At 35.7% G+C, this 27,262-nt stretch overlaps 1 pseudogene; it reads left to right on the top strand.

Moving 5' to 3' along the window:
* Positions 1-4,064: 4,064 nt before the first annotated feature.
* Positions 4,065-4,538, top strand: LOC131813590 (nuclear transport factor 2-like; annotated as a pseudogene).
* Positions 4,539-27,262: the final 22,724 nt, after the last annotated feature.

Genomic DNA, 27,262 nt, shown 5'->3' with positions numbered 1-27,262 from the left:
TCGCAAAAGTCTCCTCATGGGGATGGATGGTCCTTATTTCCGTGGAGGCAGAAAGGGAGTAGGATGCATCCGATTTCCGTTCCTTTGTCGTTCCGTTGCGGTTAGACTTCATAAGAATCGTATTCCAGAGTGCCAATTTCTGCTTGGAAAGTCCTGGGAAATCTTAAAATGGAGTTAAAACCAAGAAAGTACTAAGATTAAAGTTCCAGTTAACTCGGATTTTGACTTACACAGCACGGGAGAAACCGCCTGTTAACTTCAGTGTTTAGGATGGTTTGTGACAACTGGGTGGCTTTCCCACAAAACAGACTCTCCTGGTTTCCCACCCATTCTCACCTGCTCCTCCTCCCCAACTGTCAGTTTTAGGACTTTTGTCCCTCCCTCCCTCCCTCAGACACAGAACCTCTTTAGTACTTCCTCTGCCCTTTCCTTCAGGCTTCAAATAAGGGAGAGGCTTCATGTTGAAGTCCAGTAAAACTCCCTTTCTAGCTTGTTCTACTTATCAAGAAGTCATGGCCTGTTATTTCTTTTACTACAACTCTTACTCAGAAGCATGACCCTAAAAATCAGCAGATCTCCTTAGAGAAAATGCATGCTATAAACATTCTAAAGAAAGAATAGTTTTCCCAGTTAACACCACCTAGGCTTCTTCCTTTTAACATTTATTTATTGTCATTTAGAGTTACGGGGATGGTTGTTTTCTGCCACTTTGGAGTACAGACACAAAATAATCGAAAACATTCAGTGCTTTTTGTTCTTGGGGGGGGGAGTGTCCATCACTTTTTATGTTTATAGTTATTTAAAGGTTTCTTTAGAAATAAAGAAGACTAACAAATATTTACTCAGCTTAGTTCTCAACAGTCTTGAATACTGTATCAAATATTGCGAAGTATAAAATGTTTTTGTTGGATAGGTCCTGTGAGACTGCCCTGGAGTTCCCTGGTGATGTGGTGGGTAGAAGCTAGACCAGGGGCCACTTAGAGTTAATGAGAGATGGGGAGACAGGAACTGGGTTGTAGTCAGCACATACCGCAGGTGGCTATGAAGAGGAAAGAGAACAGTTGTGGAAGGGTAAAAAATCTCAATTTTTAATCTTAAGATGGAAGTCAACTAATATATAAAGATATACATTAAAATCAAAGGGGTAGATAATGGAATACAAACAGGAGATGAAAGAATAGAAAAACTGGGAATAAAAGCATTAGGGGAAAGGCTGGGATTTAGAGCAAAACTGAGAGATTGCCATCATAGGAGGAGGGACACAGTCTGGACTAAAGCATGTATGAAATTATAAATGGCAGGTCTGCTGAGATAGGTTTGGATTGTGTGTGCCAAGAATTGGAAATGTTTATCTTCTCTATTTTTTTTTTTTAGTGAAATATGATGCAATGTCAAATGCTCAGAATGGATAAAACTTGAAAATATTGTTGCAGGTATTATCCAAGAACGCTGATTAGAAAATGCATTAGAATACCATAGTGAACTAAATGTGTTTCCCCCTCCCTAAATTCATAAGCTGAAACTTGATGCTCAATGTGATTGCTTTAGGAGGTAGGGCCCACAGGAGGTGATTAGGTCAGAAAAGCAGGGCCCTCCTGAATAGAATTAGTGCCTTTCTAGAAGAGATCCCAGAGAGCTTTCTTGGCCCTTCTGCCCTGTGAGCTTATGGTGAAAAGGTGGTCATCCCTGAGGAAATGGCTCTCACCAGACGTTGAACTGGAAGGTGCCATGGTCTTAGACTTCCCTGGCTTCAGAACTGTGAGAAATAACATTTGTTGTTTCCAGGCCATCTAGTTTACGGCACTTTTGTTATAGCAGACCAAATGGACTGATAGTAAGGGATTACTGAATGCCAACTTGAAAATGCTGACCATGAATTTTCAGGTTTAACAGGTTGTTTGCTTGTTTGTGTGAGACTCTAGAGCAGTCCACAGCTACCCCATGCAATGTAGAAAAGAGAAAAATAATATTAACTCTTAGTGTTAGTGTAGGAGTGAGTTTGAGTTGTGCCAACCAGTAAATACACATTCCACTTTAATATATCTTCCTATAATTTGACATATTTATATTACACAGTATTACCAATATTACATTTTATTATGTGACCTCATAAGGCAAAATCTGCTGATCAACTATGTTTGAAACTTAACACTAATAGCATTCTTTTTGCAACTTTTCATGACTAGCTGTCTAGCTCTGTGGATTCTCAGCATGTGCTTTGCATACTTTTATTATAGGACTATCATAACATTATGGTCCTTTTTTTGTTTGTTTGCTTCACTTCCTATTAGATCGTACATTTCATAAGGTCAGGAAGCTCTTCTTCCAACTTTATATTCTTAGTGCAGAGCACTTGACGTAAGTTTTCAAGAAATGCTTATTCGACAGAAATGAATGAATCTGTTCTCTACAATTGAAATATTTAAATCCAAAATTCTTAAACAATTATATCCTTGCCTCTATATTTAAAACTTATTTATTGCTAAATTTTGGCTTAGAATAGTTTAATATAGGGTTTTATGATGAAATTGCAATGCACGTGGACATATGTTCTGGTAAATGAAAAATTCTTTCCTATTTTTATTCCTGAAATTAAGTATAAACTAATGTAATGTAGCGATTGCTACCATATGATCAGCTTCGTCTGCAATGTAAAACTATTATAATGAGTCTAAAGTAGTGTTTGCAAATATATGTAAATTTACTTTCACCTGGTTGTGAAAATGCACACTACTTTGTCCTAATTCTGACAAGAAGTATATATTACTGTTTGGAGGGGAAATTGTATGTATTTCTAGCAAAACAAGTAAGATGCTTGGCTCTGTCTGCTGAATGTCATAACTATATGCAAATAATGTTGACTAACTCACTTTCTCTAAAATTAGTATAGAAGCTCTTTGTATTTTTTCATACTTTATGGTCTTTTTTTTTTTTAAGTGTCTGGACAGCAATGATGACTGGGGGATATTGACAAAAAGATTCATTTGTTGGAAGGCACAGGAGATAATGTGGTGAAACAGTCCTCACATTCAGGTGAATTTAATAAATATATATTTTCCTCTGGCACTGAGCCCCAATATGCTTTTACTCTTCTGTTTTTAGAGCTTTTTATCTAAAAGTATTGCTTTAAAGGTAGCAATTTATTTTATATTTTGGCGAGAATAATCTTTATATATTCCCCCTCTTTTGGGGGGGTCTTCTGAAAAAGAAAATTTTTGACTGTTGATCTATATGGATCATTTCTCAGTAAAATAATTTTAGGCAGTCAGAAAATAGAAGTCTGCCTCCCTTCCCTCAAGCAGACTTCAGAGCATTAACATTAACAGAAAGAAGGAAACTGCAGCTGCAACCCTCAGGCTGTCACTGTTTTTTAATGTCAAGATCTGGAAGTTCAGTAGGGTCACCTGAGACTGGTTCTTGGGTTAATCCTAAGAAATGGTTTAGGATTGATGCTGTGGCTGATATGATATATCCTCTCTGCCAGAGGCTTTGGGGGCTGCTTAAAGAAGTTAAATGAGCATATTTTTCAGAATGTTGATTACAAGTAATTTCAGTAATTAGAGGAAGGAGAGGTATTTGTGGTAGTCTCTGGGCCCTTTAATCATCTGCTCTGAGTATAAACACATGTATATCCAAAGAATAAGATTATACATTTAGGGGTTTAAAAAATATTATGGTCTGCAATATTTTCATTTCTTGCCCATTTTCCTAACAAGATTGATCTGTGCTACTGCATCCTTTGCGTTCTTATTTTTGCCGTCAGTCCATATAACCTATCACCTATCATATTGCAAAATAAATTGAGGAAAAATCTATTTCAACTTATTTTCAACTAAGGCAAATTGTTAAAATAAATTTCAGAATATCTGAGAGTATATCAAACTCTTGAGTATATTGATCAGTTGTCAGAAAGTTTTATAAATCCCATTGTTTTTCACTTGAAACTACAGATGTTAGTTGATTTCAGTTCCAAAGTGGTAGGGTAAGCAGACCGTGCTAGGTGGCCGCTGCTGCCGCCATCATGCCAACCCTTCCCGTCTCAGTGAGGCTGGTGATACCCCAGAATGAGAGACAAGCCAACACAGGAGCAGACTGGATCCAGCTTCATTCAACATTACTACAGTTATTTGATAAAGACAGAACCCAACTAGGCACTATTTATGTTGATTCATCATGTCTTACATGGGAAGGACTACAGTTCCAGGAGAAAACTGCCCTTGTGAGTTGTCTAGTCTTTCATTCCAGAAAATCCAGCGCAGCATCACAGGGCAGGACCATCAGCCCTCACCAGATAGCTGCATCATCAGCAAGGTTATGGGCCAGCTGTAGGCTGATGAAGACCCTATCATGGGGTTTCCACCAAATTCCTATTAAAGATGATGTTCCTATTAATCAAAGATGCCTGGGTTTGCACCAATGACATGTTCAGGCTTGCCCTGCACAACTTCAGCGGGCCTCCTCCCAACCAGGCACTCATGCTGTTTCCTCTTCCCTTCTCTTCCAGATATGATTCACAGTCCTCCAGAGGCTCCAAATAATCATACACAATGGGGCCACAGTGGGAACAGGCACAGTGTGCTGCTGCTACCAAGGTATTATGCATGCTGTCTGGACTTGTTGCATCTGACAGGAGAAGTTTAGCACAAGCCTTGGAAGAACTAAGTACTGCAAAAGGTTTTCTTTGTTTTGTTCTGTTTTGTTTTTTAAAGATTTTATGTATTTACTTATTTGCCAGAGAGAGAGAGCACGAGAGAGAGCACACAAGCAAAGGGAGCGGCAGGCAGAGGGAGAAGCAGACTCCCCACTGAGCAAGGAGCCCAATGGGGGGCTCCATCCCAGGACCCCAGAGTCATGACTTGACCTGAAGGCAGTCGCTTCACCAACTGCCCCCCAGGCATTCCTGTTTTATTTTTTTATTTTTATTTTTTTTCCATCTACTTACAAGTTGCTCTAGTAACCCAGAGAAGTAAAGGGGAAAGCACTTGCTTCATGACCCAGATGTTGATTCATTCAGATGTTTCAATGTTTCATGAAACAATAAAACCACCAAAATTGGGTACCTAGGTGGCTCAGTGGGTTAAAGCCTCTGCCTTCAGCTCAGGTCATCCTGGGATCAAGCCCCACGTCGGGTTCTCTGCTCAGTGGCAAGTCTGCTTCCCCGGCTCTCTCTCTGCCTGCCTCTCTGCCTACTTGTGATCTCTGTCAAATAAATAAAATCTTTTAAAAAAACAAAACAAAACCACCAAAATTTTCTTCACAGCTTCAAAAAATAAAATGATAGAGTAAGAACAGTGAAATGTAACACAAGTTTAAAGATAAAATGATATGTGCCTTTAGTCAAAGGACTCCCCACTACCTAATTGGCAATAGGAAAGGAGTTGGGGAGAGGGAGTAGCATTTGAACTTGTTTTTGTTACTGTTTTCTTTTGTGAATTTTCTCCCATTTAACCTTCTTTGGAAAAGAAAATGCTTGGGGAAGGAAAGAAATAAATGTTCCATAAATATTTTGTAAAACTAAAAGATTTCTCCTCAAAGATTTAGATCCTAAAACGTTTACTGTAAACCATATTTTAACAAACAAGAAGAATAATCTTATGGAAGAATGTTTTTTCCAACATCTTTATTTAAAGCCGGATGCCTATTTAAATAGTAGCTGCTCCTATTGAGAATAGTTTACTAAGAAACAAAAGCATACTTTAAAATTATGAAATGTAACACTTCTAAAAGAATAAAAAGTAAGGAAGGCGCCAGGTGGCTCAGTTGGTTGAGTGACTGCCTTCGGCTCAGGTCATGATTCCAGATGTCCAGGATCGAGTCCCACATCAGGCTCCCAGCTCCTTGGGGAGTCTGCTTCTCCCTCTGACGTTCTCCTCTCTCATGCTCTCTCTCTCACTCATTCTCTCTCAAATAAATAAATAAAATCTTAAAAAAAAAAAAAAGGATAAAAGTAAGGAAAATAAGTTATCTGAAAAACTCACCATATATTAAAACTCACATGAATTTTACAAAAAATTTGTAATTCTTACTAGAATCCTTTCAAATATTATATTTTCTGGAAAGATGTGAAGGACCTGAGATTTCAACCTTCCAGTGTTGAATATGAGTCAACTCTACCTTATGGAACTACATTTTTTTTTCTTGACCCAGTTGGAAATGTTTCTGATTGGAAAATATAATTTATGAATTTTTCAATCAATTTGTTTTATAATTTTTGTAGAAAGCATACAGAAATACAATAAGATAATGTCACCTGTAGTCATAAAATCCCCATTTTAGTGAATTTCCTTATAATCAGTATTCTCTGTGGTTTTTGTGTGCCTGTATGAATATGTCTCTGTTCATATGTGAATGTGTAACATCTCCAAGTTGAAAGTGTATTTTTTTGTGGTGTCATTAAATTATAGATATCTATTCTGAATTCTTCTGTAAAGGAAGCCGTTCTTAAGTTTGAACTTCCATCATTTGACTTGGATTGAAAGTGAAGGACAGCAGTACATCTATTATTCAGTTCTATGCTTGCAATTATTTTGCTACTTGTTCTTCAGTAAACTGCTTATTTTTCATTCCTTTATCTCTTTTACCTGTTATATAATAAATCATCAGCTTTTCATAAAGGGAGCATTTTCTGAATTTTACTAATAATTGTTTTTTTAATAATGACACAGGCTCCCTTTCTGAGCACAGTTGGTCATTGGCTTTATCAGAATAATACCTTATGTAATAGCTGTTGAAGTTATTATCTCATTGTCCTTCACATGCCAAAACTAAGCATTGATCTATTGCAAAAAAAATCATCTCTGCTTAGAACATTCGTATGAAGAATCGGTATTCTGTATTAAGTACTTACGCTTTAAAGTAAAATTTGAACATTGCTCGTGAACTTTCCCTATGTGCTCTGTTCATTTAAAAATTTTTCTGCATGTAAATATCAAGCATAAATAAACAAGATTCAAGTAAATTATATATGACATCTAAACTCTGTAATCTCCATATAAGTAAAACAGGAAAGGTCAGAATATTATTTAATGTTTTACAGTTTACATAAAAATAAACGGAGTCTTAGCTTCCCATTTGGCCTTGACAAGAAATACAGTGATAATAAAAGCTTCTAGACTCCTTCTCTTTAAGTCATACTGTAATCTGACATCACCTTCAGTTTCTAATTTACCTTTCAGTTTCCTACCACTTTCAGAACTACTGGTACATAAAGCTCTTATTCATACTCTGCCTCTATTATTACCGATACTGATCTGCATCTCTATTCACTTACCAAAGAAAATCTGCCTTACGTATAATAGCAATGCAGTTAATGAAATAATTGGCTTAAAATGTTGTACTCTAATGGTGTACATTGTAAAGACGTTTGCAGGCAGTATAGCTTTTGGAATATCATTTTGGATGTCATTTTTGAAGGGCACTGCTATTTAGAATGAATTGCATGACAAATCCGATGCATTTAGTATTTTTCCGTGACATTTAGTACTATACATACCTTTTCCCTCCTATTTTTTGGTACTGAAAAATCTTCCTCCTTAAGTAGAACAGCAAGGTGACATTGGGAAATGATTCTTGGGTTTTGAATCAGGATAAAGTGGGCTGATAAGAAGCAGCCCATGTCTTATAGCCTTGGTCTCTTACTTCTGAGCAGTTTCTAACACTCATTAAATACTCTCTAGAACATCAAATACGTTTCTGTAAACTTGTTCCATGCAGCCTGTGTTATCTAATCTTACTACATGTAGTATTCTATTTCTCTCTGCATTTGTTCTATAAGGAGGGGGGAAGGTAATTTGTATTACAACCGAGTGTCAAGTCGGCAGCTTGAAAAAAATCACAATTAGGAAAACTTTGGCAAACAATTTTAAGAACTAGTGGAGAAAGAAAAGAATTTGGAGTCAGGTCTTAATTCTACCAGTTAGTGGTCGTATGTCCTCTGACAGGTCACTTAAAACTTTGAATTTCAGTCTATTCAGTGTATAAGACATTTTTATAATATGTAAACCTTGCATAGTTGAAATGTGTCTAGTTTCTGGGATGTTAACCGGGCACAGTACACATACAAGCATTATTACTTACCCTTTCTCTCAATTTTCAGGTAACCGAAAATAAGCCAATGTCACAATTGTCTTCTTAATATAGGCAGGTGTGTGTGTCTTTATGCAGCTAGAGAGATGCTAGAAACCTAGTGGATGCTTAAAAATATTTTGTACTTATTGGTTATAAGACTGATAAGTAATTGATACATACCTGGACAAGGGCTACACATGAGGTTTGATGTAGTCCAGCAAGGAAGGAAAGGCTATTTTACAATGCATTGTTCAGAATTGTTGGCATATGGTGATGATAAAACATGCACCCACTTTTATTCTATTTCATTACTGTTTTGAAATTTTCTATGGAGGATATTGCCCCTCTCCCCTTATTGCATTCCCTTTTTGATACACTGTTGATGGAACTGGTTATTTTTGACTATCCTCTAAACAGAACTGGTCACTTCCATGTCTCCCTGGTTAGTGCTTATTTCTGATTGTTGATGTGAATGTTTCCCCGGAGTCAAAAATTGTTAATATCATTTGCGGAGACGAAGAAACTAGATATTATTGTAGGGATCCTGAGAAACCCAGTTGATTCCCATTCATCCTCCAAAATCTTTTTTAAGATGCTATATTTCTGATTAGATTGAATGTGGAATTTAACTACATTTATAACCATAAGAAAGAATCACAGGATTAAGAGTCTTATCAAAGGATCCTTGATTTTTTTTTTTTCAAACACAAAGACTAATCCTTACCATGTTTCAACTTTTACCAACATCCAGACTATTAAATATACTTAAAGGGGGATCTTCAGGCAGAAGATAAAAATGACTTTGATATCCTAGCACAGACCTTTCTTTCTTTCAGCTACTTCAAAGTTGCTGTCCTCCATTTCTACTCCAGAATTCTCAAAGGAATAACCTTGACTCTCTTTGTCTACTTCTGCACCTCCCATTCACTATTCAACCCACTTGCAGTCTGGCGTCTCTTCTCAGCACTCAGCTAAAAGTGCTATTATTATGAAGGTCACCAAGGAGTTCCTAATTCCCATAGATAATGAACATGACTTCATTTGATATTGTTGAAACACTATTTATTTGTTTCCTCATGCTTACTTTTGCTCTTTTTGAACAAATTCGTCTCTTCCCCACTTTCCATATATTTGTGTTTTATAGAATTTCTTAGACCCACTGCTCCTCTCATTTCACAAACTTGCTTATTTTTCACAAACTTGCTTCTTCTTGTGGCATCAATGACCTTGTAGATGTTGATTCCCAAACCTGCTATTTTCAGATCAGACCTTGAAGTTAAGAGTGGTATATATAATCATGTTTGCTTTTCCTCACCCCTCCATCTAGATTTCCTACAGGTATATCAAATTGAACAAACTCCAAAACTGAATCAGTTGTCTCTATGCATAAACAGTTGCAATTTTGTTTGTACTCTTATCCATCTATTTTCAAATCCTAAGAAACTACTGATATTTTTAATTATCCATCAGTTATATTTAATGAATAGTCTAAGTTCCTTCATTTTCATTTCTGTTTCAGCTGCTCAGCGTCACGCCTTTTCTCTTTATAATTAGATATATAACTATTATAGAAATGCCCTCTGTGTTTGGTCATATCCTACTATAGCCCTCCTCCAGAGAGTCAACATCAAGTACTATGATGCAAATATGATTGTGTCATTTCATGTTAAGTGTTCAAGCACATTTTAATAGGCTGTCTAAAAATATAAAGTCACAATATCACATTTTTATTGTTCCATTTTGCCTGTTGTGGAAAATATTCTTCTTGTACAGTGTCCACTCCACTGACAAGTTAAAAAACATACAAAAACAAAAACTTGGTACTTACTGAGTCCAAGGAGTCAGTGTCTTCATTTGGTCCAAAGGATAAAACTTGAAGATATGATCTTCCAGTGATTAGAATACATACTCTGCTCCATTGCTGCTTTTACCATCACACAGTATTATTATTGCAAGTAGGCAATTTCTATATGGTGCTGTCCCTTTTGTGTTGATGTGACAATGGATATTGCTGTTAGAGTTTCAGCATTTGTTTCTTGGATGAAAAAAATTTCTCTCTCCTGTGTTACTCTAAACCATAATATTTGATACCACCATAATTTTTGGTTCCCAATGAAATATCATTTGAATAAACACACACACACACACACACACACACAACACTTTTCCCAAGTGCATAAGTGCGTGACCACAGCACTGGGGTGGCATATTTGAAAATAATTCTGGCTCAAGACTTGTTTTTGCCAGAAAGATACTTTCCATGGTAATCAAGGCCCAGGTATTAATGTATTCCATTATGATGATTTCTTAACTTAACAGAACCTTGTTATACTAACCTGTCAGCATCTTCTCTCTAGGCTCAAAAATCAGTGTTAAATAGTCCAATGACCCTGACCTTCTCCAAGTAAGAGTTAAGAAACTTGATTGTTTTTTTTTTCTCAAAAAGTAAGATCATTATTGCTATCTTTGTTCCAAGTAATTTACTCTGGTTAATATTCTATATTTTCCACTCAATAAATACCATGCAAAATCAAATGTAATTCACAGTGGTTGCATATATTCCATATGTAACTATGTCCTTATTAACAAATTTCCTCATACAGGTTTTTACTGCAACATGTTTTAATATTTTTGTAAATATATTTGTAAATATACATTTGTTCTGTGAATATTCCCTTAGAATAAATTTCCTTCACTGGAATTACTGAAGAAATATTTCTAGGATTTTTATAAAAGTAGTCAATTATTCTCTATAAAACAAGCTTAAATTTGTTTCAGCTGTATAAGAATGCCCAGTCTTCATATGTTTAACAAGATTGCCCAGCATTTTTAATTGTAAAATAATATCATATTTTAATTTCATAGATTACTTATAATCAGAATTTGCGCTCTTTTTCTCACATATATTTATGTGATATTTAGAAGGTCTCATTGGATATTCAAATGAACTGACATAGCATTGTTTCCACTATATAGCAAATTTCATCTTCTCTAATGTGGGTGCTCTATTAACTTATTATTGAGATTTCTGATGTCCAAATGCCACCAATGTTTTTGTTATGTGCCAAAGGAGTGATTTCTCTAACTGTTCATCTTAAAGATGCTGGTATATGCTAAGATTTGTTTCCTGCCACATTTAAAGCTCTGTGTTGTTATATTTTACACACATACGAGGAAATCACTTCTACTTCCTTCTAAATTGTACTATATTCCATTGTCATTCTGTCTACCTGAGATATTTTCCTCATAACAGTCCCTTGTGTTCTGACTCTACGGTCGGAGGACAAGCACTTTATCTGTTCACTCACACAGTGACTCCCAGCAACCTTCCTTTAAGGCCACTCAGAAATGTCCAAACCATCTAGACCACATCAGCCTATAATCACTCAATCACTCTCTGCTATGCAGGTACCTTTTTTTTTTTTTTTTTTTTTTTTTTTTTGGCATTTGTGGCTCCTATAGTGCCACTTGTGAGGCAAGTTCCTGAAATATACCAGAAATCAGATACTTTGTGCAATCTTTCAACTAGAAACATTAAAGCCATCAACTCTGTATATTTAGGCCAAAGTATAAGAGAACTAAAAGTAAAGGATTAGTTCCTTTCATTTCATGGTAAAATCTTTCGATTGAGGGTTTTTTACATAGATCTATGATGCCCGTGGTCTGCCTGAATTTATACAGAACATTTTGTTTGAATTGCATATTTTCCCTTAGCTTTTATAGGAGCTGTGAGAACTCTGTGACTCAGAATTATGTTTAATTATAAAACTGCATAGAGGCAGCCTTCAGTAGGACTTCTGCCTTTCTGGTTAAAAGATGACAGAAGCCGTGAGAGGAGAGAAATAGTACCTGTGCCTGGGGGCTTATAGTAAAAAATCTTAGCCTTTTCTTTTCCCTTAAAAAAGAAAAAAAAGGGGCACCTGGGTGGTTCAGAGGATTAAGCTTCTGCCTTCAGCTCAGGTCATGATCTCAGGGTCCTGGGATCGATTCCCACATCGGGCTCTCTGCTCAGCGGGGAGCCTCTTTCCTCCTCTCTCTCTCTCTCTGCCTGCCTCTCTGCCTGCTTGTGATCTCTGTCTGTCAAATAAATAAATAAAATCTTAAAAAAAAAAAAAAAGGTCCTTGCTCTTGTATACAGTGATAAATTAAGAAATTAAGATAAAATGATTTAAATTTTTTCAGTTAAAATAATTGCTGAGGGCAAAGTCTTCTCTCTTTAATACTACTCAATACTACGCAATAATTCTTAATTGAAAAGTTTTGTCTTTTTCAAAAAACAGTAGGGAAAAAACTTTGACCTTTCTGATGAGGATATTATTGAAAATTCCTATCATCTGATGTTCTTTTTTCCCCATCTACTTCTCACTGACCTTTATTGAATAATTCTGAATTAGATTTAAATTTCCTTTGGTCTTTGTGATATTTACTATTGAAATACCATTTGCTTTGTGGATCATTTTTAAGAGATTCCTTTATGCACATAGCATTACTGTAATATAAACGAAGCACAGATACTTCATGAAGTCTTTCTTCTCCGCTTTTTTTATCCTCTCAGCCAGGATTTCCTTTCCACATGTACTCTAATCCTGAAATACACTGACTTGTATTATAAACAGTGAATATCTTAATGTTTTAGTATGACAAGTAATCTATTTTAATAGACGATTCTAAGATAAGCTAATGCTGGTAAGATCAATTTAATGAACAAAAGTTTACATGGATTTTTTTTTTTTCTACAAACAGAATTGGTTTTTTAGTGCAATGCAGTTTAACAAAGCTATTTTGGACACCTAATGTCTGTAAGGCTCTATGCTAGGTATACGAGAGAAACAAAGGTGTCCAATACACAATTTCTACACTCATTCTACAATTTCTACACATTTAACATTCCAGAAATGTTAGAGGTTAGTGCATTAGGATATATAGTCTAGATGCCTAGAGAATCCTATATATGTTTGTCACTCATAACAGTGGGACAGGTGGGGAAATATGCTGGCAGTTTTGCTCCACTAGATCACCAGGGCTTAGGGCTCTTGCCTCTTATGACTCATCTCCCTCAGCCGTTGCTCTTATCTGCATGGGCAAACTTGGTTGGCCAGTGCCAAGTCCAAGTCCCATCTCATGGAAAGGACAAAAAATAAATGGAGAACTAATTGGCAACGACTTTATTGCAAAACTACCTCTGGCTACAGAAGGGAGGAAGTGATTCTGTATGTGCACCCAGGTACTAAATTAAAACTAGGAGAGAATGCTAATGGGGGGGGGGGGAAGGTAAGCTTGGAAACTGGAGAATTATTAGCAGTATAAATGTGCTTTTATAGAAATAAATAAAATCTTAACACACCTGAAGTACTATAATAGAAAAGCATGAATATAGGAGCATAAGCTATTACTTTTGGACATGGGTAGTTGGGAATAGTGCATGCATCCTTTTTGAACTGGTTCTTAATATTTGTCTTGAACTTCAGTAAATACAGATGGAGGGAAGGGAATTTAAACTGGAGATGTGGTCAAAAGTAGGGATGAGAATGTGTGGAAAATATTAGGGAAGACAGTAATCTAGTTTAAGAAGTGGGATGAAGTTTTTAGATTTGAAAAGAGACTTTGAATAGAATATAGGGATTTGGGGTTTATTTCTTAGAAAAGATAGGTCCTGAGCAAGAATATATTTACCTTAGAGATATATTTTTGCAGTAATAGGTCTAGAGGAGGAAGATAACAACCATTTAGAATGCCACAAAAATATTCATAGTGCAAGTAATCCAGACCTGAGTCTGTGCTTTTTGAAAGGAGATCTAATGTTTTGATTTGTACTTTTATTTTTTACTCACTAATAGCAGGTATTCAATAATTTTTTAAAATGATTTCATTTATTTATTTGACAGAGAGAGAGATCACAAGTAGGCAGAGAGGCAGGCAGAGAGAAGGGGAAGCAGGCTCCCTGCTGAGCCAGGAACCCAATGTGGGGCTTGATCCCAGGACCCTGAGATCATGACCTGAGCCGAAGGCAGAGGCTTAACCCACTGAGCCACCCAGGTGCACCACGGTATTAAATAATTTCATGTAATCCTGGAAATGTCGACAATTACTAACACTTGTTAACAATATGATTCTCTCTTGATTGCTTTATTTTAAACATCTACAAAATTATGTTTTCAGATATACTAATAGGAAAGGTAACCTATATAAACCTACAGTTAACTTTTTAATGTTATTTTAATTTGATTTAGTGATTCATATACTCAGTTTCCTGCCAGTATTATTATTCATTGTATTTGTGATTGTCAGAGAAGAAAACAGATACTAATTTTAGACACATAGCAAAGACCAATGACTTGACTTCTAAATGTTATGCTTATTACATGGAAATTTCCAATCAGGAGAAGAGAAACTAATTATTATAAACTCCCAAAACATCGACTCAAAATGCCAGCAATGATTTCACAATAGTAACTTGGAAAGTGTCTATCAAATACTATTCGAAAAACAGTAGTTTAAATGCTGGTTTTGGTTTTGTTTTTCTCTATATTCTTCAGGATAGGATAGATTTTTTTTTCATTTTCCAGTACTTTTATGGGGGTGCGGGACAGAAAGGAATAGAAACATCATGATGTTGAAAGAACTTTCTGTAAGGTGTTAATAAACCTGGGGCCCAGTGCTAATTTGGCTGCATTTAAGCTGTGTCTCTGTGTTCCAGTTATATAATACAACATTACAAACTACCAAAAATGTGTGGCTAAAAACTAATACAATAATTTGTTTTGCTCACAAATCTACAATTATGGCTGGGCTTGGTGGGAGAAGTTCATCTCTATTTCATGTGTTGTCAACTGGGTGGATTGACTATAGCCTAAGGATCCAGCTTAAGGTGGCTGACAAGCTTATGCTAGCCATCAACTGGGAGCCTCAGGTTTTGTCCATATGGGCCTGTTCACTGATTGCTTGGGCATTTTCCAAGAGCAAATATTCTAAGAGGCATAAAGGGGATGACAATCTCTGAAGAATTAGGCCAGGAAACTGGTACAAATCACTTCTGCCAAAATCTATTGGTCAAAGTCATCGCAGAGCCAAAATTGATTCAAAGAGAGGAAACACTCAGTGGTATACCAGTAAACTGTCTCTTAAAACAACAACACCCTCCCCCCCCCAAAAAAAAAACCCCAAAGCAACTGTGATTTATAGTATTCACCAAGTTCTCTAGTGTAATTAGAGCTATCAATATCATGTCACTAAACACAGAGCTGGAAAAGGATGAGAAAAACCAATCCTTGAAAGCTGTTAAAAGCAGGTTCCAGCACACTACTCTGTTCACCTAACCTCTCAATGACAGACAATGTGTGGCCACACTTAACCAACCACACTTTGGAAATATCAGCGACTGTGTGAATTCCTTCCTAAGATAGGAATCGTGTCTGCATTGTCTCACAAATTGTGTTAGGCACAAAGGTAGGTTATAAATGAAAAACGCTTGGAAATTTCATGTGTAACAGCTTCATTATTAGCTCTCCCGCAGTTGTATCCTTAATAATATGATGTTTCTCTAGTAGATAAGAGGATGTGTTACATTACCATCTGATTTTTCATACTAAAACTATATAATGAACACTGGGAAACTGCTTTATATTGTTAGAGCTCACATTCTCATGGAAATAATATATTTTATTTGCAGACAGTTCTAAAAACTGTGTGTGTCTCAAATATAGGACCACTATTTCTATCTAAATAAATCTCCATATTTTAGTCATCTTTGAAATATTAGGTAGAAGAAGCCCAGAATCCAAAACTCCTAATTTGCATAGTACAATTCCACTCAAATACATGAATAGAACTGGCCTTCTGATCTCAAAGAACAGCTAGGGGTAATGAGAAAAATTTTAATGTAGTGTGGTTTTAAAAAAAACAGAAGACCATTCCTATAGATTGATAATTTTCTAAGTCACATTTCTGTGTTGAAAGATCAAGTTGATCATTAATATAGACCCTGTTTCACAAATGCACTTAGTTACCTTTAGCACTTCGTTCTGAAGGTAAGCCGGTATTTAAACCTCAGTGTATTTCAAAATATGTATGCATTTTAAACCCACCATCACACAGCAACCCTTTTGAAACTGGCATAAAATATTTCAAAAAGTATAATCTCACATTTATTTCTGAGCTCTCAAGAAAATTCCCTTATGAGTTACATTTCAAAAATATATTCCTAACATTAGAGACATTGATCTTAGGGGAGGTTTTTGTTACTAATTTCGATTGTATTTCTTCATCTCAAAAAGTATTTTGCCAATTATTTCAAAACTACAGGAAAAGTTAAAAAGCTGGTGCTTGAAATTAGACTATCCTGCCTAGATTTTAAAGAATGAATTACTATGCTATGATATTTTGTCATTCACCTATCTATGCAGCAAGTGTTCTACAATTTAATTGCTCTTTTTGAAGGTAAGATTGTATCTATTTATAAACTATGACAATATGACATTTGTGCAAAAAAATTCTCAATTTAGAAGTAAAAGTCTAAAAGTAAAAGAGAAAACCATTATAGAAATGCTTAGTAAGACAATTTTTTCCTATTGAATTGGTTTTTATATTAACTTTTTTCGTTGCTAGAAAATTTAAGTGTACAGACTTATTCCTCTATAAGTAAAACATTTAGAAAACTGTATTTAAATGCTGACCAAAAATATTTTTCCTCACTTCTCAAAACTCTTTAAAATGATTAAAATTCACAATTAAAAATGAATGTTAAATTGTTAATGTTAAAATTAACAATTAAAAATGAATGACCCTCATATATGTATGTATGTATATGTACATATGTATATCTCACTATGGATTTATCTCAGAAACAATGTGAATGACAAAAACAGCCTTCACAATGAAAGTGTATGATATATTTTCTCTAAAAATTAACACAATATTTACATATTGTTACTGATTGCATATATATATATATAATTCATCCCCAAACTGGTTGTCAACACATTAGTGGGCTAGGGACTTTTCAAGGGTCTGAAGACAGAGAAAATTTCTACCTTCGGGGTGTTTACTTTGTGACGGTAGGAGACAGTAAATAAGTGTTATCCATAAAACATGTTGCACTTGAGGTTGATAACCGCTCTGAAGAAAAGAAAGGTGGGAAGATAAGAAACTGTGTGCTGGGAGTAAGTGATATCACTGCATTTTAAAAGAGATGGTCTCCCTGGCAAAGTATGATTTGGACAAAGACAAGAAAGGGGTCAAACACCAAGCTGTACAAATACTTGGAGGAAGAGAGCATAGGGAAAAGCGCCTGAGAAAGGAACATGCCTGATAGCTGGGATAGGGCAAAAAGGGAGGAAAAAAACTTGTACCTGAGAAAATGAGGGGTACAGTAGTAACAGATATGGCCCAAAAGGTAACTGGAATAGAGGGTCGTCTTGGGTTTGGATTGCCACAAGCAAATCTTGAGAATATATATATACACACAGGTGATTTATTAAGGAAATGTTCTGTAAATTCCCAGGGACACTCAGCTCTAGCGCACAATGGCTATAGTTATTCAGGGCAGTCCTCAGAAAAGACTTGTAGTCTTGTGCTGCTAAAAGTAGAGACAAGGATGGGCACAGATGGGGGGGGTGGATTCTAGTGTATTTCTGCAAAATATCCATAATGTGTCTATAGACCCAAAGATTGTATATCTCTTTGTTAACCTTGGAAGGTTGTGCCTTTTACTATAAGCAAGATGAGTAACCACCGGAGGATTCTAAGCTAAGACAATGTGATCAGACCATTGTTTGGTTTTGTTTTTGCCAAAAATATTTACTATTTATTTTTTATTAACATATAATCTATTATCTGCTTCAGGAGTACAGGTCTGTGAATCATCAGTCTTATACCATTCACAGCACTCACCATAGCACATACCCTCCCCAATGTCCATCATCCAGCCACCCCATCCCTCCTACACCCCTCTCCTCCCGCAAACCCTCAGTTTGTTTCCTGGGATTTAGAGTTTCTTATGGTTTGTCTCCCTCCCTGGACCATCTCTGAGCTATTTTGGTGGCTTCGACCAAAATGCTAACATCAGAAGTATTAAGAAATGTTTGGATTCAGATTAATTCTGAATGTAAACAAACAAGATTATTACATAGACTTGGGGAAGTTAAGGAGAACTCTAAGGGATTTGGTGTGGCCTACTAGAAATAAGGAACTTGTAAAAACTAACACAATAGGGAAGAACTTGGGGGGGTGGGAAGTGGGAGAGCATATTAAGGGTTCAATTTTTGGTATTTTACTGTAGAAATATCTATTAGACATTCAAATGATGATATCAGTAGACCTTTAAATAAGTGAATCATATTTGGAAAGGAGATTCTGGCTGGAGACATAAATTTATAATTCTTCAGGGTATAGAAATAGAGCATGAGAATGAAATTTGAGTGAGTACAGGTAAGCCAAAAATAAAATATGTCAGGGATAGACACCTGAAGCACTCTAAGATCTATATGCAAAGAAATGAGGAGAAAAAAGTCAAGGAAATTCAGAAGTATTGATGAAGGAGATAGGCACCAAACCATGGAAGATATTTGGAGGATAAGGGAAGAAAGGCTGAGAGAGAGAGAAAGAGAGATCAATTATATCTAATGCTACCGTGGCTCAGGAGGAGAATGGAGAACTGACCATTATGTTTAGTAACTGAGAAATCATTTGTAGTCTTGGAACCTTGAATAGAGATATTTTGACATAGTGATAGTGGCAAAAGCCTGGCAGGAGTTGGTTTGAGAAAGGGAAGAAGGAAAATAATATCAGAGGATGTGTATACAAAGCTAGGAAACTTGGGGGCTATGGGAGAGAGAGAAGTATGAACAAATTAACAAAGACATGAAATTGAAGGAAGTCGTATCTTTTGTTCAGTATGGGAATGAGAAGAACATGGTTTTAGGGGCACCTGGGTGACTCAGTCAGTTAATCACCTGACTTTTGATTTTGGCTGGGGTCATGATCTCAGGGTCCTAGGTTCCAGCCCAACACTGGGTTCCACACTCAGCAGGGAGTCTCCCTTCCTCTCTGTCTACCCCTCCCCTCTACCTCCTTCTAAAATAAATAAAATATTTTTAAAGGGTTTTATACTGTAAGTATTGATTCAGTAGCAAGGAAAAAAGATGATATGAAAGAGAAAAGGATAAAACCTGGAGTGATGGCTTGAAGCAGCACGGAGGATGTGGAATTAGATGCATAAGTAAGTGTTAAATCTGGAAAGGAGTCTGACAGCTCATTAATGGTAATATGAGAGAACATAGGGCGTAGAGCATGGACATAGGGGGGAGATAAAATTATGAGAGTTTATGGAACTTCTGTTGGTAAAATATAAAGCAGGGGTATTATTTGGGTGTAAGTTGAGGAGGGAACATTAAATATTAGAAATCAGAAAAAAATGCAAAATAGTCATCTTTTAGACTGGAAAAAGGGATGAATTGGAGAAATAAAATGTGACTGTGCACAAGCAGTGAGGGTTCAGTTGAAATCATTGATCATGAATTTAAACTGGAAGATTCAGCAAGATTGGTTTTCCTTTAGTCCTATTCAGCAAGTTTAGCATTATAGTTCCAGGCCAGGGGTGCAACTTGGCAACTGAGTATGAAAGGAATGAGGATGTTTGCAACAGAACGATTACAGTGATTGATCATGGAATTTAATCAGGTCATGGGGAAAAAGAAGATAGGAGTATTATGAGATAGTAAATAGATGGAAGTATTAATTGAACGTAGATTATGGTGGGCTAGAGGGATTGTTGTAATTGCAGTAGTACAGTTAGTGAGCTGGAAAATAGAAGGTGTTAATCAGATACTGACGTACTTGCAATTGGGATTTGTATGAGGAGGAGGTGGCTGTTACAGACCATGAAAAGATCTAGAGAATAAACCTGTAATTCGGTGTCTGAAGAAGGGTGGAATTTAAGATCATTTGACTTGTGAACATCCCAAAAAAGTGAGATGTAGTATATAGATATTGCCAAAGGGCTCATCTCCGAAGACCATCACAATGGGCATAGGATTTCAACATAAATTTGAGGGATACATTAACAATCCAGAGTAAATGTGAAGCAAAGGAATAAAACTGGAGAGCTAATAACTTTATTAGTGATGTTTCCTTACTCATAACGTAGGAAAAAAGCAAATATTTTATTCTTGTTTGAGATACATGTGTATTATACTATTCTCTGGATATTTTTATACATTTTGCATTCAAAAGATGAGTAAAATTAAAAACAAGGAGATAGAATGCAACTTAACTGTACAGAATTCAGTCATCACTGTTTTATAAGTGGTAGAAAACTATTTCTACAAGAGTAAATTATTTATAAAATAAGGCACCTATTAGATTAACTATGAAATGTAGCAACTAAAATTTAGAACCTAAAAACTGAAAGAATTAGCCTCCAAAAAGAAAACTTTTCCCAGTGTGACCATAGAGTAATATTAAAATCTGAGAGAACAGGCTGGCACTGTAAGGATGGCATTAATTAGCCAGGAGGTTAATTACTTAAAGTTTCATTTTCAAAATGTAACAGAAATTGTAAACAGATTTAAAAAAATAGAAAAGGCATTTAATGACCTACTGAAGGGACTAAATAAAGTCAAATGCATTTAGGAAAGAACACTACTGAACCACCAAACAATAGATAATTTACAGATTATTTTAAAATTGCGGAGGTAGGCTAGGTTGGAGGGAGGGGTTAATTAAAAGCTTTTTAACTCATTCTGTATCATTATAGTCAGACCAGCAAGTGTAACAAAAAGGGGCGGAGGAACCCTTAAATTACTTTTATACATGAGAACATGTATTTTTATATAACAGATTCAGTATCATTAAATAAAATTCAGCTTCCAGCAAAAGACACAGCAATGATTTCATATCGTTACAGACTGTCTGCCACGTAACCTCTTGGAGCACTTCATGCCAATGGATAAACAGGCGAAGAAGGGGTTGGTATGTGGCTGTGATCTTGAGTATAAAGGAGAAACATGATATAGGGTGTACGGAGAAGAAGGCTTGGTTTTCTGGGGATCCTATGGGCACTCCAAAGTTCTATGATTAAAGTTCATGGGAAATCATATCAACCCAATACAGTCAGAATGTGTAATGACCCAACCACTTCAAGAATAGAGATCTTGTTTATTCAGCCAGGTAGGCTGAGGTGATCGCTCAGAGTAAAAGCAATAGAGAATGGGAAGTGGGAAAAGGTAGTGAAAAACACCAGTTTTGAACTCATGACTAAACTGTTGACAAGAGGTCTATGATAATTAATAGTTACTTATTTCAGTAAAGGATATATTGATATGTAGTTTAAGCATTTTTCCTTACTATCCGCAAATATTAGATATGGTAATAGTAGCTAACCTTATATCTCAATATTTAGGTTATAAAACATCAAAGGGAAAGTGTGACTCATCCTGAAGAGGAATGAGCATCAACCAAAGAGAAATATAAGGACTTGGAATTTGTTTGGAAAAAAGGTTAGTGTGTGTTGCATCATGTTAGTAGGAAGTATGATTGTAGAACTCATCTGCGGTTAATAAAGATGCATAGAGAGTCTGAAATGGCAAGAGAATCTTGATAGTTTTCCACTGTGTCAACTTAGCTAAACTGGAATGATTTTTCCCAGAATTTCTTTCCCTCTATGATCTGGGCTAAGCATGGCCGGCCTTAAGAAAACCATGTGTAAGGTTTAGAAGGTGGCAGTGAACAATAGCTAGATTGAGGCTCGGGGTGTCAGTGTAGGATCAGATACGATTAGAGCTCATGCACAGTGTCGCAAATTTGCTGATTCACCTTGGCGCAAAACAGTAACTGGGCTTCCACCTTCTCTGCCATCTGCTAGATCTCCAGCTCCAGCTCCATTGACACCTGAGCCAGATTTTTATTTATGCCCTTGAGAAAAACCACCAGCCTCTTCTACAGATCCTGTCTATCACTGAAGCTGGACAGTTCATGGTGTGGAGAGGCTAATATGGTTTCCAGTTCATCCTCATAGGTCCTAGTTCATCTTCACATGTTCCAGTTTGCCTTTGCTCTGAAACTATGTATTTCCTGAGGTACTGCACTGAATGAATCATTTGGTATATACCATTCTTAGCGGCCCATCGTCGATTAATCTGACTCATAAAAATACCCTATAAACTAAGCTTCTCTTTTCTGGAAAATGTTTTTTAAAGGCATTTCTCTAGGAATTTTCAGTGTTTAGTCATTTTAACAAAGTGTTTTATTTGGGGATGATAAACATTTTCCTGTTTGACAGAATTTATCAAATTTAGTTTATTAATGATAGAGTAAAATAACCCACAAATTTTAAAATGTCATAGCATTAGATTGAAATTTACCAATAAGTTGACAAAAATAGATAAAATTTGCTTTCATGATCAATTGGCAGTTCTGTTTTTGTAATTTATTTGGTTCTAAATTATTACCCCCTAAAGACTTCATTTATATTACTTTAAATTAAACTTATTTACTAACTTGTGTTTTTGCAGCTCTTTGTATTTTGCAGTAGTTCGAATCTGTATCACTTCTAAACAGCAAACAGGTTTTTTTGTGTGTGTCTCATTTTTTTTTAAAGATTTTATTTATTTATTTATTTGTTTGTTTGTTTATAAAGAATTTATTTATTTATTTGACAGAGAGAGAACACAAGTAGGCAGTTAGGCAGGCAGAGAGAGAGAGGAGGAAGTGGGCTCCTCGCTGAGCAGAGAGCCTGATGCAGGACTCGATCCCAGGACTCTGGGATCATGACCTGAGCCGAAGTCAGTGGCTTAACCCACTGAGCCACCCAGGCACCCGAAAGATTTTATTTATTTGACAGAGAGAGATCACAAGTAGTCAGAGAGGCAGACAGAGAGAGGTGAGGGGATGCAGGCTCCCTGTAGAGCAGAGAGCTTGATGCGGGTCTGGATCCCAGGACACTGGAATCATGACCTGAGCTGAAAGCAGAGGCTTTAACCCACTGAGCCACCCAGGCGCCCCTCTCATTTTTTTTAAATTAGCAGACACCTAAAGTATCTTACCAGGGTTTGCCCAGGACCCCGATGACTACTTATTTACTTGAGAGAGTACATATGAGTACAGGGGATGGGCAGAAGAAGGAGAGAGTCTCAAGCAGACTCTGCACTGAGATGGATCTGACAAGGGGCTCAAGCTTACAACCCTGAGATCATAACCTGAGTCAAAATCAAGAGTCGGGAGCTTAACTGACTGAGCCACCCAGGTGCCCCTGATTACTACTTTGATATAATGTATATATGCACTATATGCTGAGCTGATAAAACATATTATAAATTATATAGTAAATATTTTTTAAAGATTTTATTTATTTGTCAGAGAGAGCGTAAGAACAAGCAGGGGGAGCAGAAAAGGGAGAAGGGGGCTCCCTGTTGAACAAGGAGCCTGATGTGGGACTCGATCTCAGGACCTTGGGATCACGACCTGAACTGAAGGCAGATGCTTACCTGGCTGAGCCACCCAGGCATCTCTGTATATTAAGTACTTTATCTGCTTTTACAAGTGGAAGGTGCAAAAATACAATAGTCTCATTGATGACTGTAAAATGAATTAACATTTGGTAATAATGCTGAAGCTTGTTGACTCTAAAGATCATAGCCCTGTTTACTTCAGTCATAGCCCTAAAGTGACCTGTTTAAATTTTCATGTATACTTAGAGTTAAAAAGATCTTGTTTCCTATTGTATAGCTCTATTTCAATTTTTGTATCTCTTTGTTCTTTAGCCTTTAATAATGTTTGTGACTAAAAGTAAAGCCATATTAAAATAAATCCATTCAAAATATTTATAGACAAATGGGATAGTATCTAGGATTTGACTCAAAATAATGTGAGGAAAGAAGAAAGGCAAATAGATGGAACAATATTAGTCAATGTTTGAAAAATATTGAAACTTCTTCTTGATGTTATTCATGGCCAGCCGTTACATAGCTTCAGAATGGGGGCTGGTCATCGAAAAAAGAATAATCTCCTGATTAATGTGTGGAACCTTGAGCTAACCCAAATTCTAGGAAGGGGAGGGTGACTGGTGATTGAATTCAAATACATGGACAGATTTAATCAATCCTACCTCTATAATGAAATCTCAATTTATTCTCTGTACCCTGAAACTCACTGGAGCTTCCTTGTTGAACACATTGGTGTGTTATATGTATATCATTTTAGTACTTACACATCTTTTCATAATGTTCATGTAAGTATTCTCCATCACATGCTGTTAGCTCCTCAAAAATGATTTTATCTTGGGGCACCTCAGCGGCTCAGTTATTAAGCAGCTGTCTTCAGCTCTGGTCATGATCCCAGGGTCCAGGGATTGAACCTTGCATTGGGCTCCCTGCTCAGTGGGAAGCCTACGTCTCCCACTCCCCCTGCTTATGTCCCCTCTCTCACTAACTCTTTGTCAAATAAATAAATAAAATCTTTTTTTAAAATGATTTTTATCTTTGTTTATCTATCCCCAGAACCTAGCTCCATGGTGACACAAAGTGTGTACAATGAATATTTCTTGTGGAAATTATTTGAGCAAAGTGAATGCATCTGTACATGTCTTTCATAATGTGCTTTCCCCCTAGATCTAGATTTATTATATTATGTGTTTATTCTGTTGGAAGTAAGTTATTTTTATGATTAACCTTAAGTAAACAAGACCTTTTTTTTTTAAGATGAGGAACCATCGCTTGTTTTTCTCTAAATTTCCTTCATGTTCAAATCAATCTATTCTAATTGCTTTTTGCATGAATGAACACTACAATTATGTGTTATCTTCTCTCAACTTAAAATGTCCTTATGGATGTTGATCGAAATATTTTGTAATTACATTGCAGTTTGGACATCTGAGGTCAAAATAACAAATATATTAATCTTGACAACATTTATTTAATACAAGGTTAGATCTTTTGGTAAAAGATAGAACACTGTAATTTTTTAAAGATTAGTCTTTGTGGTTATACAAAAGTCATATTTATCATTCAAGATTTTCAACTACTCAGTAGTGAAATCCTCATTTAATCTATTAGAGCGCATCTTCATTACACTAATTTGATTACTTTTTTCCCTCTACAGTATATGTGGAGCAAACTAGCTTTGGTCCAACAAATAGTAAGTCTGTGTTTTTATAATGTCACTTATTTAGATTACAAGTGAAAATTTCTATTACTCTAAATGCATGACCTATGTGTAATTAGAAAATCAAAACTAGAAATTTTTTTAATTATAGCTTAAATTACATGGGCCCCTAGACTCCTACTGTAAGATAAGAGTAATAATCAGAATTTGTGAAGAAAAAATTTTCATAAGGACTAAATGTCCTTATGCTCTTGTCATCAAAAATATTTTGAATCTTATATACAGAGAATAAAAAATACATTTGTATCTATATAGTATCCTTTTTTTCTCCTCAGCTATTTCTTTTCAATTATGTAGACCTTGGTTGAATTAGTTTATACTTAAGATTCTCACTTTTATCCAGACTACTTTGTCTATTTTCAGGCTCAATACTATTATGGTTGGACAGCTAATATATAATTTCTATCTTAAAAGAGTTTTATATTACCATTATAAAAGGAAATAAAATCTTTCAGTAACAGCACAAAACCTGTCTTGCTCAGGACCCTGCACAAATGATATCACTCAACAATATTTCTGAATGAATAAACATATGCATGTGATGAGAATCACTCCATATCACTGAACAGTGCACGGAAATTAACACCAGATGTACTCCATTTTGTCTCTTCCCATATATATCATCCAACATATAACCGTTTTCATATTTTATAGGACTTTAAAAATATATATTCTAGAAAATTCCATGTATTTTGCTGATCTTAAAGTGTCAACCATCCTTAAGTATGAAGTTCAAATCCCATCTTCTCATTGATACCACTGGTGTAAAATTAATTTTCCTTTTCTGTAGTACTAGTGTGTAAGATATAATTTGCTACTTTGTTGACATCTAGTTTTAATCTGTGTGAACAAAAAGCTCTTTCAGATCACCAATAAGAATTTATTTTTCTGTTCTATTTTTCTATTTTAACAAACAATCCAACAAATATAGTACCAACCACAAGGTGGATATATTATACATACATGACTAATTGAGTATAAAGTGTAAATCATTTTATTAATATGACCTTTTCTAAGAAACCATCCAAAGTGAAAAGAAAGCCTCAGGCTGATATATTTAAACAATTTCCTTTGTGGGTTTAGACTTACTCATTCATATTTAAATGAAACAGTTGCATATGTTGCATTTATGTGACTATATCAATTTAATATGGAGAAAGAAAACAGAGACAGACAATATAAATATTGCCACCATAAAGAGCATTAGCTCTAAGCCAAAATGCCTAGATTCTTAATCTTACCTATCATATATTAGCTCTTTTATCTTAGGCAAATTACCTAACTTTTGTGTCCTAATGTCTTCATCCATAAAATTTTGATAATTTATGACAACTTCATACCATTTTTCTAATGCAAAATAAATGGGGGATAAATAAACTAGACAGAAGTTAAATATTCAAATATTTACTAAATATGTGTGTATGTATATAATACATACGCACTAGATATATGATATGTATTTAGTACAATAGAGAATACAGCTCCTAATTTGCTCTATATTATAATCACCATAATATGGTATCATTTTCAGACATTCTTTCCAGATTAGGTGAGAAGTTATTTGGGGGATCTAGTTAAAGATACTAAGTCAACCTCTGAGAAGAGATTCATTCTCATGGAAAGGTAGTTATATTATTTAATATGAGCCAGTAAAAGTCCTCAGGGTCAAGAAGAAAAGTTGAATGCTGAAGAAAATGAGTTATTTAGATCACCTTCTGACTCAGCCTTTCGGCTCATGCTTGAGTGCTAGGGAGAAAATGTCACTAAAATATTTCTGACCTTTACAGGAAAAAAGTGCCACGGTCCTGTAGCCTGTCTAACCAAGGATCATTGAGGATTAAGGAGGATTATTGCTGGGAAATGATGACATAGACACAACCACAGGATATAATCCAGAATGTAGAACAGTTGGAAAGGCTATTTGTTTTTGGAGGCACTGGTTAAAGAACCAGCTGTGAAATAAGATTTTGTAGCGGTTTAGAGCTGATGTTGGTTTGGGGTGATTTCCTAGCATTTTTGGTACTTGCTGTTTCCTGCCATC

Source organism: Mustela lutreola, chromosome 13 (genome assembly GCF_030435805.1).
Source record: "Mustela lutreola isolate mMusLut2 chromosome 13, mMusLut2.pri, whole genome shotgun sequence".
In the NCBI taxonomy this organism is placed as follows: Eukaryota; Metazoa; Chordata; class Mammalia; order Carnivora; family Mustelidae; genus Mustela; species Mustela lutreola.
Note: the sequence above shows the minus strand (reverse complement) of the source record. Positions and strands in the feature narration are given on the sequence as shown.